Below are 17,044 nucleotides of genomic sequence, written 5' to 3' on the forward strand. Positions count from 1 at the left end.
CCTCCAAATCTCATGTCCTCACATTTCAAAACCACTCATGCTTTCCCAACAGTCCTCCAAAGCCTTAACTCATTTCAGCATTAACCCAAAAGTCCACAGTCCAAAGTCTCATCTGAGACAAGGCAAGTCCCTTCTGCCTATGAGCCTGTAAAATCAAAAGCAAGCTTGTTACTTCCTAGATACAATGGGGGTACAGGTATTAGATAAATATAGCCATTCCAAATGGGAGAAATTTGCCAAAACGAAGGGGTTATAGAGGCCATGCAAGTCTGAAATCCAGCGGGGCAGTCAAATCTTAAATCTTAAATCTCCTCTGACTTCAGGTCTCACATCCAGGTCACAGTAATGCAAGAGGTAGGTTTCCATGGTCTTGGGCAGCTCCACCCCTGTGTCTTTGCAGGGTACAGCCTCTCTCTGAGCTGCTTTCCTGGGCTGGTGTTGAGTGTCTGCAGCTTTTCCAGGTGCATGGTGCAAGCTGTCAGTGGATCTACCATTCTGGGGTCTGGAGGACGGTGGCCCTCTTCTCACAGCTCCACTAGGCAATGCCCCAGTAGGGACTCTGCATGGGGACTCTGACTGCACATTTCCCTTTCATATTGTCCTAGCAGAGGTTCTTCATGAGGGCCCCACCCCTGCAGCAAGCTTTCGCCTGGGCATCCAAGCATTTCCATACATCTTCTGAAATCTAGGAGGAGGTTCCCAAACCTCAATTCTTGACATCTGTGCACCTACAGGCTCAACACCATGTGGAAGCTGCCAAGGCTTGGGGCTTCCACCCTCTGAAGCCACAGCCCAAGCTGTATGTTAGCCTCTTTCAGCCACAGGTGGAGCAGCTGGGACACAGGGCACCAAGTTCCTAGGCTGCACAAAGCACTAGGACCCTGGGCCCAGCTGACGAAACCACGTTTTCCTCCTGGGCTTCTGGGCCTGTGATGGATGGGAGGGGCTGCCGTGATGGTCTCTGACATGGCCTGGAGACATTTCCCCCATGGTCTTCGGGATTAACATTAGGCTCCTTGCTACTTAGGCAAAATTCTGCAGCCAGTTTGAATTTCTCCCCAGAAAATGGGGTTGGGTTTTTCTTTTATATCACAGTCAGGCTGCAAATTTTCCAAACTTTTATGCTCTGCTTCCCGTATAAAACTAAATGCCACTGGGCATGTTGGCTCACGCCTGTAATCCCAGCACTTTGGGAGGCCGAGGTGGGTGGATCATGAGGTCAGGAGATTGAGACCATCCTGGCTAACACGGTGAAACCCCATCTCTACTAAAAATACAAAAAAAAAAAAAAAAAAAAATTGGCCGGCCATGGTGGCGGGCACCTGTACTTCCAGCTACTCAGGAGGCTGAGGCAGGAGAACTCGGGAGGCGGAGCTTGCAGTGAGCCGATATCACACCACTGTACTCCAGTCTAGGCGACAGATCAAGACTCTGTCTCAAAAACAAAAACAACAACAACAACAAAAAAACAACAAAAAACTGAATGCCCTTAACAGTACCCAAGTCACCTCTTGAATGCTTTGCTGCTTAGAAATTTCTTCTGCCAGATGCCGTAAATCATCTTACTCAAGTTCAAAGTTCCAAAAATCTTTAGGGCAGAGGCAAAATGCTGTTAGTCTCTTTGCTAAAACACAACAAGAATAATCTTTGCTCTAGTTCCCAACAAGTTCCTTATCTCCATCTGAGACCACCTCAGCCTGGATTTTATTGTCCATATCACTATCAGCATTTTGGGTAAAGTCATTCAACAAGTCTCTAAGAAGTTCTAAACTTTCCCACATTTTCGTGTCTTATTCTGAACCCTCCAAACTGTTCCAAACTATGCCTGTTACCCAGTTCCAAAGTCACTTCCGCATTTTTGGGTATCTTTTCAGCAATGCCCGTCTCTACTGGTACCAATTTACTGTATTAGTCCATTTTCATGCTGCTGATAAAGACACACCCCAGACTGGGATGAAAAAGAGGTTTAATTGGACTTACAATTACACCGGGCTAGGGAGGCCTCAGAATCATAGTGGGAGGCAAAAGGCACTTCTTACAGGACAGTGGCAGGAGAAAATGAGAGAGAAGCAAGAGCAGAAACCGCTGATAAACCCATCAGATATTGTGAGACTTATTCATGAGAATAGCACAGGAAAGACTGACCCCCATGATTCAATTACGCCCCCCCCGGGTCCCTCCCACAACACGTTGGAATTTTGGGAGATACAATTCAAGTTGAGATTTGGGTGGGGACACAGCCAAACCACATCAGCAAGGTTCTGCGGGTTTCTTGGAAAAGCAAAAAAAAAAATAAACAAACAAAAAAATGGCGGTAGAGGACAGAGGTGTGAGTTTCTCCTGGCCCCACGTCTTTGGCAAAGGTTTCACATCCCATCTGGTGTATGCCCACCACCCCAAGACCACTGAGATACCCATCCCGCAGCTGAACACCTAGTGGGGGTACAGCAACCTACCCCCAAGGGACCTAGCCTCCACTGAGTTTAAGTCCTCTCCCTGTCTCATGCTAAGTGGGTATGGATGGCCAAAGGTGAGAGTTAGATGCATGAACACCCCTTGCTACTCTCTGTTATGTCCCAGACTGGAAAAGTGGGCATCTGGGGTTCACCCTCGCTTGTGCTGGTCACCAAAGCCCACTACCTGGCCCCCTTCTGCTTTTGCCCTCAAAACACCAAACTGAGGTTTCAGAGGACCCATGCCTCCATGTCCCATCAGGAACATATCTAATGAAGACCTAAGGTGCTACCTTTGGTCCCTGTTCATTGGTCTCTGTTTTTGGTGTCATTGGAGACTGGGATTTCTCTGTGGCTCCACAGCTATAGAATCGTCTCAGAGCACTGGTGAATCCACAGCTTAGCTCTTTTCCATTAGCAGTGAGAAGTGGGAAAGCTTGACACAGCCAGGGGAACGTGAGGGGAATAGGCAGTGTTGGGGGAGACCATCTGCTGCTTTCCAGGAGAAGACGACACATACAGTCTCCAGTTTGAGACCCACAATGAAACAGTTCTTGTGGCCATAGAGGGTAGGGGAGGGCAGGGATCCAGTCCTCAAAGGGCCTCAGAAGGCCATGCTCCCATGGACCATTGGGCTTAGAGTGCTCTCTGTGATAGGTTGCATCGGCACATCAAGTGTCTGATGCACATTTTTCTGAGATCTTGGGATGAGACCAAGGGACACTCATTGGCTTTCTTCTCTGCCCCATACCCACCAAACCCACTACATCTCCACAGATGTGAAGCTCCATTGGTTGGTGAAAGCCTGGTCCATTTTCTGACCCATTGTCTCTGACTGGGCTTTAGCATACTTTTCTCAAAGGTAGGGGAGCCCAACTGTGCTGCTAGATCCCAGTGTAAAAGGTCCAAACTGCTCAGACCCACCAGGCAGTGGCCTTTCTAAGGAGGTGAATTTGTGTGCCACTGTATGATGACAGATGTCACTCAAGTTTCACTTCTGTTCCCTGTCATAGACCAACAATCCCCAACTCTCCCAGCTCACCGACGCTCTTTTCAAGCCTTTCATTTTGTACTTCCTTCTGGCTCTCGCAGCCTCCTAAGTGGCAGGTGCTTTTGACATCTGTGAACTGAGCGGTGAGCGTTAGGTATCCTTAGTCTTCCAGCAGGAGTCAAGCCCAGCTGTAGCAAAATAAAAAGGTGCGAAGACTCAGAAAAGGTGAGGCTTGAGGGACTTGGGACAAGGGTGAGTGGGTAGGCACACCATGTCCTCATCCCATGGGGCAACCTGACCTTGCCAATGGAGGTTCTTTGCCTTAGAAAATTCTCAGGGTGGCTGCTGTCTCCCCAAGTAGACACAACATAGCAAGGATGAGCATTTTCTGTCTGCATGAGTCTGTACATTTCTGACAAAGGAGAATGAGAGAGACACAGAGTGACAGGGAGAAGGGGCAGAGACAGAGAGGAATATACAGAGATAGAGAGAGACATTGTGAAAGAGAGAGAGAGAATGAGACAGAGACAGAGGTGAGGTAGTAATAGCTCAAGAAGGAAATGAGAGGGAGAGGGTGAGTTCACGGATGATATCATGGTTGTCCTTGGCCCTACAGCATTGTCCTGAATGCTTGATGGTCTTCTGGGAACTTGGCCTTCCAGGGTTTGCCAGCCTGGTCAGAAGAGCTTGGTCACAGATGAATCCAGCTGTGTTGCCAGATTCTTCAGCAGTGCTTAGGTTCAAAAGCAGCCTGTGAATAAAAATGAAACAGCCCTGAGATGGTAAGCGTTCGGATGGGGATTGACTGGGTCACAAAGCAGAAGTAAGGGGCGCTTTGTGCTGAAGCGTACTGGCAACAGCACAGGCATGGCAAGCTAGGTGATCTGGATAAGGCTTTGCTGGGTTTTGCCTGGGAGAGTGTGGTGACAGCAGGGCCTTTGACCAGGCAGAGGTGTAGCCAGAGAGCATTGGTGTGTGCACAAAAGACTCAGACACTTCCCTCGAGCCGGAATTGAACCAGCAACCTAAGGATGTCCACAGATGTGTATAGTCCTCCACTCTACCAGCTGATCTCTCAAAGGGGACACAAAGTTAAAGCTGAGTCACTGGACTTTCTGCAAATGGAGGACACCAAGTCACTGGAATGCCAGAGGTCCAATATGTGTTGGGTTGGTTGGAACCTGCCTTGGAAGAGAACCCTACACTCTTGTTGCCCAGCCTGGAGTGCAATGGTACTATCTTGGCTCATTGCAACCTCCACCTCCTGGGTTGAAGCAATTCGCCTACCGCAGTCTCCCGAGTAGCTGGGATTACAGGCATGTGCCGCCACACCCAGCTAATTTTGTATTTTTAGTAGAGACTTGGGATTTCTCCATGTTGGTCAGGCTGGTCTCAAACTCCTGACCTCAGGTTATCTGCCCGCCTCGGCCTCCCAAAGTGCTGGGATTATAGGCGTGAGCTACTGCGCCTGGCCCGGAATAAAACAGTTTTACTTCTTCATTTAAACATGGATGGCTTCCATTTTAATTTTTTTGCATTACTGTTCAAGAATCTCCATACGTTGCTGATGATAGTGATGAAAGCAGATGTCCTTGCTTGTCCTAATTACAGGGAAATCAGTCAGTCTTTCATCATTAAGTATATTGTTAGCTGAAAGTTTTTCATAGGTGCCCTTTGTCAGATTGAGAAAGGCCCTTCTATTTCTAATTTGCTGAGAGTTTATATGAGAAGCGAATGTGTAGCAGGCACTGGTGGCTCATGTCTGTAATCTCAGCGCTTTGGAAAGCCAAGATGAGAGGATCATTTGAGCCCAGGAGTGCAAGACCAACCTGGGCAACAAAGTGAGAACTTGTCTGTATGAAAAATTTTAAAAAATTATCAGGGTACCAGGCGCGGTGGCTCATGCCTGTAATCCCAGCACTTTGGGAGGCCAAGGCGGGTGGATCACCTGAGGTCAGGAGTTCCAGACCAGCCTGGCCAACATGGTGAAACCCCGTCTCTACTAAAAATACAAAAAAAATTAACTGGGTGTGGTGGTGGGCACCTGTAATCCCAGCCACTCAGGAGGCTGAGGCAGGAGAATTGCTTGAATTTGGGAGGCAGAGGTTGCAGTGAGATTGCTCCACTGCACTCCAGGCTGGGCAACAAAAAGCGAAACTCCATCTCAAAAAAAAAAAAAAAAAAAAAAGAAAGAAAGAAAGAAAGAAAGAAAAAATTATTATCAGGGCACGATGGCACACACTGGTAGTCCCAGCTACTCAGGAGGCTGAGGCGAGAAGATCACTTGAGCCTAAGAAGTTAAGGCTGTAGTGACCTATGGTTGTACTACTGCCCTCCAGCTTGGGGGACAGAGGGAAACCCCCATCTCTAAAAATATAAGTAAGTAATAAATAAACGAATGTGAAATTTTGACAAATGTTTTGTCTACATCTTTTGATATAATCATGTTTTTCTTTTTAATATAATATACTTTGTACATTGATTAATTTTGAATATCAAACCAAATTTGCTTTTCTGGGATAAATCCCCCTTGATTCTGATGTATCATTATTTTATGTACTGTTGGATTCAACTCGCTAAAGTTATGTTAAACTTTTTGGCTTCTATGTTCTTAAGAGACTCTGATCTGTAGTTTTCTTTCTTTTGAAGTATCTTTGCTTTTAATATCAGAATACACTGTCCTCATGTAAAGAGTTGAGAATTATTATCTCATCTCCAATTTTTCTGCAAGAGGTTGTGTAGAATTGTCATTATTCCTGAAACATTTATTGAAATTCGCCAGTGAAGTTATCTGAGCTTGGTAAACACATCCCGGAGCATAAAAACTGAAGCAACTGGAGCCCCAGGGAGGCTAGAATTCACACCTTTGTTACAGCCTGGTGCATTAACCCTTGAGTTGCTGACCTTACTATTTTATTCTTCTAGGAGACATCTTCATTTTGTTGATCCACAACCAAGAAAACTGACAGAAGGAAAAAGGAACAGATATTTGTCTCTAGGCTCAAGCAATTGCAACCCTCCTCCCAAAGTCATCATACAAGAAGACAAGGCCCCAGACCAGACTAGGAATACAATCTGCATAAATGTCGCCTGGACAAAGCCCTTGTCCCCATCCCCCTCCTGATTTTTCCTGAATGGCACTTGTCAGAAAAAAGAAAATCTGAAAGAACAATGTTTAAAAGTGGCCCAAGATGGCTGCAGGTTGGGCATATAGGTAACAGAAACTAGACCTATGAGCTAAAACTGAACTCTAGCCTGAAAGGCTAAAGCTTGTTGTTTTTCCTTCCTTCCTTCCTTCCTTCCTCCCTTCCTCCCTCCCTCCCTCCCTCCCTCCCTCTCTCTCTCTCTCTCTTTCTTTCTTTCTTTCTTTCTTTCTTTTTTGAGACAGAGTCTTGCTGTGTTGCCCAAGCTGGAATGCAGTGGCACAATTTCGGCTCACTGCAACCTGACGCCTTCTGGGTTCAAGTGATCCTCCTGCCTCAGCCTCCCAAGTAGCTGGGACTATAGGCATGCACCACCATGTCTGGCTACCTTTTTTTTTTTTTAAGCAGACTCAAGGTTTTGCTATGTTGGGCAAGCTGGTCTCAAACTCCTGATCTCAGGTGAACCACCTATATCTGCCTCCCAAAGTTCTGGGATTACAGACGTGAGCCACCATGCCCAGCCATGTCAAATGTTTTCACTGACGTGTACTGATTGTAACCTTGCCTAGCAGGTGAAGCACAGAGGCAGTGTCAACTGAAAAGTGACGTAACAGGCACTTGAACTTAAAGAAGTCATGGTTAGATTTATTCTCAGCCAAGTTTGAGGAGTTATGCCTGAGAACACAGACTTAGAATAGACCTAGAATAGGTCCCAAAGTAGTTTACATGAGGCGCAGTATATTTAAATTTTCTAAGGGGGATATGTGTGGCACAGAAGGCGGGAGAAGTGGTTACTGAAACAACGTTACATTCTTGTGATTCTGATGAGTGCTCAGTGACGCCATACATAAGATAAATATACAGTTGAGTGAGTAGGGAGAAAGGTTAAGCATCTTAGGGTCTGGTGGAGAGAGGGTGACTAACTCCATCCTGTCTTTGTTCTACATCTGATAAGCAGGTTTATGACCAGTCCCTGTCAGTGAAATATTTAACAAACTCCAGTTACACAGGCAAGAGGTCAGCTTTATTTTATAGGCCTGGGTTTTATTACCCATATGCCCAACTGCAGCCATGTTAACATTTTCTTTGAATTTTCCTTTTTCTAACAGCAGGATAACGTCAGTCATTCCCCTCCAAACCCTAAGATGTGTACATACTCCTTTACTTGTTACTCTGTCCCTATATATGTTAACCGCACATTTGGTTTGTCTGTGTATAACATCACTAAACATCAGTCAAAATTGTAAAAATGTCACCTTTGCTTCACTGCCCCCCTCTTTGATTTTTTTTTTTTTTTTTTTTTGAGAAGGAGTCTTGCTCTGTCACCCAAGCTGGAGTGTAGTGGCCCCATTTCGGCTCACTGTAAGCTCTGCCTCCCGGGTTCACGCCTTTCTCCTGCCTCAGCCTCCCGAGTAGCTGGGACTACAGGCACCCGCCACCACACCAGGCTAATTTTTTGTATTTTTTTTTGGTAGAGACACGGTTTCACCGTGTTAGCCAGGATGGTCTCGATCTCCCGACGTCGTGATCCGCCCGCCTCAGCCTTCCAAAGTGCTGGGATTATAGGCGTGAGCCACTGCGTCCGGCCCTTTGATTTTTTATTTAGAAAAAACATGTAAATACCATGCCGCATGTAACCCATTCCGGGACACATTCTCAGTTTGCGCTGTTTGTGCTCCAGGCTACAGTTCTCAAATTTGGTTCGGGACAAAATTAATTTTGATTTCTTTAAGTCCATAGTCCCTATTATTTTAACCTTTTGGGTTGATACGCTGGGGAAACATGGGCCCACTATGACTACTTTGTCTCTCCTGACCTGGAAAATCAGTGTCAGTGCAGACTGCCTGAGACCTTCGCTAGACCCAGATTGCCCACCTCCAACAGTCTCCCCAGTTTCTCAGTAGAAGCTATGGGAAGAGTGCAGCTGGTGAAACCACCTTTACAAAAATCGTAACAGTGAAAGAAGTCTGATGTAACCAACTCCATCTTTCCCCGCCCCCCCCCTCCCAGATGGAGTCTTGCTCTGTTGCCCAGGCTACAGTGCAGTGTCACAATCTTGGCTCACTGCAATCTCTGCCTCCCAGGTTCAAGCGATTCTCCTGCCTCAGCCCCCCGAGCATCTAGGATTACAGGCGTGCACCACTACGCCTGGCTAATTTTTGTATATTTTAGTAGAGATGGGTTTTCACCATGTTGGCCAGGCTGGTCTGGAACTCCTGACCTCAAGTGATCCGCCCGCCTTGGCCTCCCAAAGTGCTGGGATTTCAGGCGTGAGCCACTGTACCCGGCTACCAAATCGATCTTGCTTCTAACCTCCTAGCTTCCTTTGCTTATTTCTGGGCGTATGCCGAACAAACCATGGGAGGAATTTAGTTTGTAGTTTAACTTTAAGACAAACATGAAAACAGCCCCTTCATGAAGCAAACCGCCTCCTTGCTTGGGGGTCAGACCTGCTTTGTAAAAGTAACAGCTTAGCCACAGTATTAGAAATTACGGCTCAGGAGTCCTATAGCCAGAGGCCACAAGATCCTAACCTCCTCAGTTGCTCCTGTAGATAACATTATTACTGTAAAATCTAAGATTGCTGTTCTAGGTATTTTTCAGACTCCGCATTCTGAATGGATCAGCTGGCGTCACCGAGATTGGTAAACTGGCCCCCTCTCAGGAACTGATTCAGTGAAAGAAGACAAGCTCCGACTCACTATGATTTTATCTCAGACCCAACTAATCAGCATTTCCCTGCTGCCCAAATGTTGCAGGACTTTTCCTTAGTTCAGCGAAAGACAGCGTTCTTTGTCCCACAGCCATGAAAATTCAGGCTCGGAGACAATTGGAATGGTGAGTAAGACGGGGTTTTATTGGGTGAAAAAGGAAGAAAAGGGGAATTCTTGCTAGGCCAGAGTCCCTGCTAGAGCACTTGCCGCGCAGGCCTTCAAATCCCAGGTTCCTCCCAGGAAGAGATGGGGCCATGCTTCTCCTCGCTGCAAATGGCACTAACTTCCCGAGGTTCCACCACAGTGCGCACTCGTCCCCGTGAGCAGGCTGGTTGGAGAATCTGCGGGGACCGTCTTTCACCTGGCTGTCTCACAACTATCCTTGAAAAACCCTAGCCTCTGAATTTTCGGGGAGGCTGATTAGAGTAATAACAAAGTTCCAGTCTTCCATTTAGTTGGCTCTGCATTTACTAAACTCTTTACTGCAATAACACTGTCTCAGTAAATCAGCTTTTCTGGGCAGTGTCAAGATGAACCTATTAGGCAATTATGCTGGTGCTGGGAGCAGCATCTCTGTCCCATCTTTTCTATAAGCTCTGTCACAAAGAAGCTAATACTTTTAGAATATGTGCCTCAAGTTAGCCTCTGAGGGTTGAAAATGAATGATTTTTAAGCCAAACAAATTATAAGCACCCACAACCGACCGAGTGGACTCCTGGGATTAAAGGTGTAAGCCACAGTGCCCAGTCTCACTTGGATAATTTTTTAAAACATTTTTTGCAGAAATGGAGCTTTACTATGTTGGCGAGGCTTGGCACATATTATTTTATAAATTGTATATACATATGTATAAGTGTATGTTCTAGTAATGAACTATCAGAAATTGACATTTTAAAAAGCAATACAATTTACAACAGAGTAATTAAATATAAAATACTTAGGAATAAAATATGTCCAAGACTCATACACTGAAAAAAAATGCTAAGAGCAATGAAAGGAAACCTAAATACATCAAGAGACATTTCATATTTGTGCGTGAACAGACTCAATGTTGTTAAGATATTATTTATCCCTAAATTGATTTATAGATTCAATCTAATTACAATAAAAATCCCAACAGGGTTGGTTATTTTTTAAAGAAGTTGACATGCTAATTCCAAAATTCATATGCAAATCCAAAGACAGCATGCCCAAAACATATTTGGAAAAAACAAAGTTGGAAGACTCACTCTGCCTGACTTATTTATATTTTATTGTATTTATTATAAAACTGCTATAATTAAGACAGTGTCATATTGGCATTAAGAAATTTTTAAAAATAGATCTATAGAGCAGGAGTACAGAGATAGAACCACATACATATTGTCAATTGACTGTTGCCAAAGCTTCAAGGGCAATTCAGTGGAGAAAGGTAGTTTTCTCAACAAACTTTAGAAAAATCACAACAATTTTTTTTTTTTTTTTTTTTGATATGGAGTCTCTTGCCCAGGCTGGAGTGCAGTGGTGCGATCTTGGTTCACTGCAACTTCCCCCTCCTTGGTTCAAGCGATACTTCTGCCTCAGCCTCCCAAATAGCTGGGACTACAGGTGTGCACCACCATGCCCGGCTAATTAAAAAAAGATTTTTGATCCCTACATTGCTCTACATATAAAAATGAACCTCAGGTAGATCATAGACCTACCAATAAAACCCACAACTTTAAAATTTTTATAATAAAATCTTTGTCAACTTGTATTGGGGAAAGATTTCTTAGATACAACACTGAAAGTATGACTCACAAAAGAAAAACACAATTAAAAGAACTTCATCAAATTTAAGAAACCTCTGCCTTGGTAAAGACACTGTAAGAGACAAGCTACACACTGGGAGATAATCATCTTCAGAGATGGCTTTGCCTCCTAGGGGACATTTGGCAGTGTCTAGAGATATTTTTGATGTCACAGTTGGGTAGAGAGGGCATATTACTACTGACATCTAGTGAGTAAAGGCCAGGGGTGCCACTAAGTATTCTACAATACACAGGACAGCCCTCCACAGCAGGGATGACTACAGTAAAGAGCCACATGGATAAACTTATCACTTGCCTACTTAAGGCACTGGCCAATCAGTTTCCATCACCACCTGCTAACATTAGCCGTCTCCTTCTTCCCAAAGCCTTGAGGTAGGGGCAATGCCTGGAGTCAAACTTGGATGTGATAGACGCCAAATCCTGCCCAGTGCCAAAGGTATCACATGAGGCAGGAAGGGCACTGCTTTCAAAGGCCGGAAAGTAAGGTTGCTCCTTAAAGAGCTCAAATTCTGACTTCAACTCATATTTGGACTCTTTGTGGTCTAGGTGGTGGCCAGGGTGGTCTTCTATGGTTGGCTCAAGCCTGAGCATTGAATCTTCTGAAATATCACCTCCCAGAACTGGTGAGCAGTTGCCTCCCTCGGTGATTTGTGTCCTGCTTAACCCATCTCTTTTACTGTCCTAGTGACGGACCTAGAGGGACAGACACTGAAGGAGAAATGGTGGGTGAGGGAAGGTGTTGTAGCAGGAGATCACGGGTAGATGAAGAAACCAGAGACAACATCCTGTAGGAAACGCAGGGGATTCCCAGAGGCAGTCAGCAGCAGGGACATAGGGACACTTTACATTCTGTGTGCAACTGCTCAGATTTCTCCAGGTTAACACTTAGGAGCAAATGAAACAAAGACTCACTTCACTCCCTGCTCCCCTCTTCTCCCCTCGCACCTTATCCTTCCTTTTCACGGAACACATACTGCACTTTCAAAGTTATTTCAAGGTTCCAGCTCAAATGTCATTTCTTTGGCAAGGTCTTATCAGCTCCCTTTCAAACAGAAGTTGGGAGTGCATCTCTTAGTGGCCTGAGTGTTCGATTGAATTAAGAGCTCCCTGCGGGTAGGCTGTGAGTCATTCATTCAGTGGTTCCATTCCCCCAGCCCGGCCAGGCAGTGAGAAAAATCACATGTTGGATTTGACATTAGGTCAACCCCCCCAGTGAAGACAAACTGATTAATTAGTACTGATGTAGAAACAAAAGACCCTTGCAGCAGTGGGATTTAAACCCACACCCCCAAAGAGACTGGAGCCTAAATTCAGTACCTTAGACCATTCAACCACACTACCAAACTGCTAAGACTAATTGGCCACACGTCTAAACCATCTTGTCCTTTTCCAGCGATGTCTTCTGGAAAGGATGATATAACCAGAAAGAGCAGGCTCCTATTCCAGCTGTCACCGCTCTTTCATTTTGTGCTTTGGCACTCTCCCTCTTAAACTTTCTCTGGAGTACTGTTTTCTCTGCTTCTCAGTCGGTGTGGTGGACTATGATTGATGTTATAGCTCCCACAACTGCCATTTCCTTTCTAGCATTGGTAGGCTAATTTAGACCACTCCTTCTTGAAATAAAAATTATTAAAAATATTGCATAAGATTTTTACCAAATCTCAGCTGGGTGCAGTGGCTCACGCCTGGAATCCCAGCATGCTTGGGAAGCCTAGACAGGAGGACTGCTTGAGTCCAGTTCAAGACTTCCTGGGCAACATGGTGAAATCCCATCTCTAAACAAAAATAAATAAAATAAATAAATCTTTTTTTTTTTTTTTTGAGACAGAGTCTCGCTGTGTTGCCCAGGCTGGAGTGCAGTGGCATAATCTCGGCTCACTGCAAGCTCTGCCTCCGGGGTTCACACCGTTCTCCTGCCTCAGCCTCCCGAGTAGCTGGGACTACAGGCACCCGCCACCATGCCTGACTAATTTTTTGTATTTTTTAGTAGAGACGGGGTTTCACCGTCTTAGCCAGGATGATCCCTATACCCTGACCTCGTGATCCGCCCGCCTTGGCCTCCCAAAATGATAAGTAAATACTTTTACCAAATCTCCTTAGAAGCATTAAAGTGCTGATATGGGAGTAAGCAACTAATAGGCCAGAAACCAAGGGAAAGGTGGAATTCAGAGCGTTAAGGAAAATTATCTGGGCATTGACCTTTGTAGCCCTAAAAGCATTTGTAATAGGCTAGGAGCGGTGGTTCATGCCTGTAATCCCAGAATTTTGGGAGGCCCAGGTGGGTTGGATCACCTGAGGTCAGGAATTTGAGAACAGCCTGGCCAACATGGTGAAACCGCGTCTCTACTAAAAATACAAAAAGCAGCCGGGTGTGGTGGCACTCACTTGTAATCCTAGCTACTCAGGAGGTTATGGCAGGAGAATTGCTTGAACCTGGGAGGTGGAGGTTGCAGTGAGCCGCGACTGCACCACTACACTTCAACCTCGGCAAAAGAGTGAGACTGTATCGCGGAAGAAAAAAAAAAAGAAAGCCGGCCTGGTGGCTCACCCCTGTAATCCCAGCACTTTGGGAGGCCGAGACGGGTGGATCACCAGGTCAGGAGATCGAGACCATCCTGGCTAACACGGTGAAACCCCGTCTGTACTAAAAATACAAAAAAATTAGCAGGGCGTGGTGGCGGGCGCCTGTAGTCTCAGCTACCCGGGAGGCTGAGGCAGGAGAATGGCGTGAACCCGGGAGGTGGAGCTTGCAGTGAGCCAAGATCGTGCCACTGCACTCCAGCCTGGGTGACAGAGGGAGACTGTCTCAAAAAACAAACAAACAAACAAACAAAAATATATATATATACACACACACACACACATATATATAAGGAAGACAAGGTATGAAGCTCTAATAGATGTTTAATTTCAGTTCTAAAAAGAGAGAAAAAATAAGGTAAAAACAATATAGGAGGCTGGCTGGTCTGAGTGCAGTGGTGTTTACAACTAATTGATCACAATCAGTTACAGGTCTTTCTGTTCCTTCACTCCCACTACTTCACTTGACTAGTCTAAAATATATGTATACACACACACACACACACACACACACATATATATAATATAGGAGAAGATAATGGCTACTATTAGTTAAAATGTATCCCCCCTAAATTTATATGTTGAAGCCCTAATCCCTAGTATCCCAGAATGTAACTGTATTTGGAGATAAGGCGTTTAAAGAGGAGATTAAGTTAAAATGAGGCCATTAGGGTGGGCCTGACTAGTGTCCCTATAAGGGGAGTAAATTTAGACACAAAGAGAGGCACTTTGGGTGACAGAGCGACTCGTGTCCCTATAAGGGGAGTAAATTTAGACACAAAGAGAGGCACTAAGGGTGTAGACCCACAGAGGGACTGCCATCTGAGGCGGCAGCAAGAGGCCAGCCATCTCTAAGTGAAGGAGAGAGGCCTCAGAAGGAACAAAACCTGCCAACACCTTGGTCTTGGATTTTTGACCTCCAGGACTGTGAGGAAATGAATTTCAGTTGTTTAAGTCGCCCAGTCTGTAGTATTTCATTATGGAAGCCCTAGCAAACTAATACAATGACTGAGAATTATCCAGAGCTAAAGAAAAACAGTAGTATATGGATTTAAGAAAACCCATATCCAAAAACTTGACACTGATACCGTATTTGGAAAAACGTGGGTTTTCCCTATGGTATCCTGTACTCCTGTTTTAAGTTTCCAAACGGAAAGCTTCCTGGGCGATGCATCTGATTGGTGGAGCCCACGTCACAAGCCCATTCTCAGTTGCAAGCTGGGAAAGCAAGTGTGCTAGGACAGACTGACTTATAATATGTGAAATATCCACATGTAAGGAGAATTTTTAAGGGATGTTGGACACACACTAATGTAACATACGCCTGTAACAGGGCTCTTCAAAGCTTACGTTCTAGTCTCGGCTGTTTTCTCTGTATTCTTTTCCTTCAAGAGTGCATGACTCCTAGAGTCTCTAACTCAATGGATGACTTGTGTAATTTGATTAATTCATCTATCAATTCATGAAACTCTAAACACAAGAGTATTCTGGCTATCACACAATTCCCGTGAACTGCTCCATCTTCACTTAATATTCAGCTTACCTAAATCCTAGCACCACCCCTCCGCCCTCTCCAGATACCCTGAAGAGGTAGGCTTCCTTTTTTCTATAAGTATTATCTTGCCTCTTAAAGACACCTTTGAGAGTCCCCTCTCTTTCCTCTTGATTGCACTTCATATCTAGGTTCAGCAGAATCGCCCTTCCCTGTATCTCTCACTCATCCCTTCCTTTCTAGTCCCATAAGGATTACCCTTTTGCAGCTTTATGTTTGAGCATCTGCACCATGGCCAGTCACTGGTGTTTCTGACTCTGGTTGCTCGTCCCTTCAATTCATTCCGTAAACTCATCAATGTTTGGTGAATTTCTATTTTCTTCTACAAATCTTCTCACCTGCTGCCCCAGCCAGTGTTCCCTTGAATGTCTCAGTCTTTTTCTCGGACTTTGCTCGTAATTTTATTCTACCAGGGAACACCCTGCTCCAATTTTTGTCTAAGACTTAACCTCCCTCAGGCCAATGCTCTCTTGGACACCCCTCCGGATGGTTCACTTTGTAAATGTGTGGACCTTGACATGGCTACCGCTCCTTCACACCTGGCACAGCTACTTTTCATTGTTTTCCTTCATGAAAATTAAAGTTCTTTTGTTCCACAAGACTGTGACTGTGACTTCAGGATAAAGATCGTATCTGGATCCCTAGTTCTTAGTGCAGAGCCTAGCACAGACTGGACTGCAGTGTTTGTTGAATGAAGAAATGAATTAAACTGCAAATTAACAAATGCCTGCTCTGGCACTGAGACTCGCAACTGTGAGTCTCAGCGGGAGACTCACAAGCAGGAAACAAAATGCGGCTGTCAGCAGTTTCAAGTGAGACCTGTGGTGAGCTCTTTCCTCTGCCGGTTTTCCTTTCTTAATTTTCAGTCTGAAGTGGGCAAGTGAAGAGTTTTTCTGTGTTAGACTGTGTCGCGTTGGGCAGATTTCTCCAGTCTTAGGATAGTAGTGGTCCCTGTCACTGGCCTTCACTTTGCACCATCCCCAGCAAGAACAAAGTCTGTGAACTGAAGTCTAATGGTTGGGAAGTGAATTGAGACGACATCCGGATTTTACTTAGTTTCTATGCTCAGATCTTAGCAGAAGCCCTGAAAATCTTTTCCTTTTCTAAGAAATGAAGACACCTTTCCTCTGTGAGGCCCTATAGCTCAGGGGTTAGAGCACTGGTCTTGTAAACCAGGGGTCGCGAGTTCAAATCTCGCTGGGGCCTTTCTAGTTTACTTTCTTGATTCAGGTTTTACTTACATTCCCCTCCTAGTCTTTCTGAACTGACCCTGAGAATACGTGGCAGATTGTAACTTCTTGCCGCCGTTCAGAGCTTCCAAATAAACACTAGCTGAGCAGAACGTTTCCTTTAGGTTCCAGTAGTAATGCTGCTTTACCTCCTGGAATGCGGCGGAATCCATTACACAAGCGGTGGAAATCGTCCTCAGCCTCTGCCAACGCCCTGGCTTGCGGACTGGCGGCGAGAGCCCTGCTCGCTGCCGGGAGGGAAATGGGGACAGCTAGGCGAGACAATGGACCCATAAGCTATTCTCAAGCCCCGGGTCTGGGCATATTTGGAGTAGAGATCAAGGTTCCCCTTCTGAAACAGGAAGAGCCAGCGATGACCGCTCTTGCCAGGTGTCCAGAAGATAGATGCACACTGTGCGGCAAGGTTTCATGTGCCAGTGGGGTTTTGGGAAATTAAGGGCCCGACTTTAGCGGCGAGACTTGGGTCACTAAACTTGATTTTGAAGCAGAGAAATGTGGCTTTCCTTTTGAATTAGCTGAAAATATTTTCTCCAAAAGCGAATTCACACAGAAACATTGGGTTTGCCCAGAT

General features: G+C 45.4%; 1 non-coding gene across 1 annotated transcript; it reads left to right on the top strand.

Annotated features, from left to right (window-relative positions):
* The first annotated feature begins 16,356 nt into the window (after positions 1-16,356).
* Positions 16,357-16,429, top strand: TRNAT-UGU. Its single transcript has one exon. It is a non-coding gene; the product is annotated as a tRNA-Thr (tRNA).
* The last annotated feature ends 615 nt before the right edge of the window (positions 16,430-17,044 follow it).

The sequence above is a fragment of the Mandrillus leucophaeus genome, unplaced genomic scaffold (assembly GCF_000951045.1).
Source record: "Mandrillus leucophaeus isolate KB7577 unplaced genomic scaffold, Mleu.le_1.0 Scaffold163, whole genome shotgun sequence".
Lineage (NCBI taxonomy): Eukaryota > Metazoa > Chordata > Mammalia > Primates > Cercopithecidae > Mandrillus > Mandrillus leucophaeus.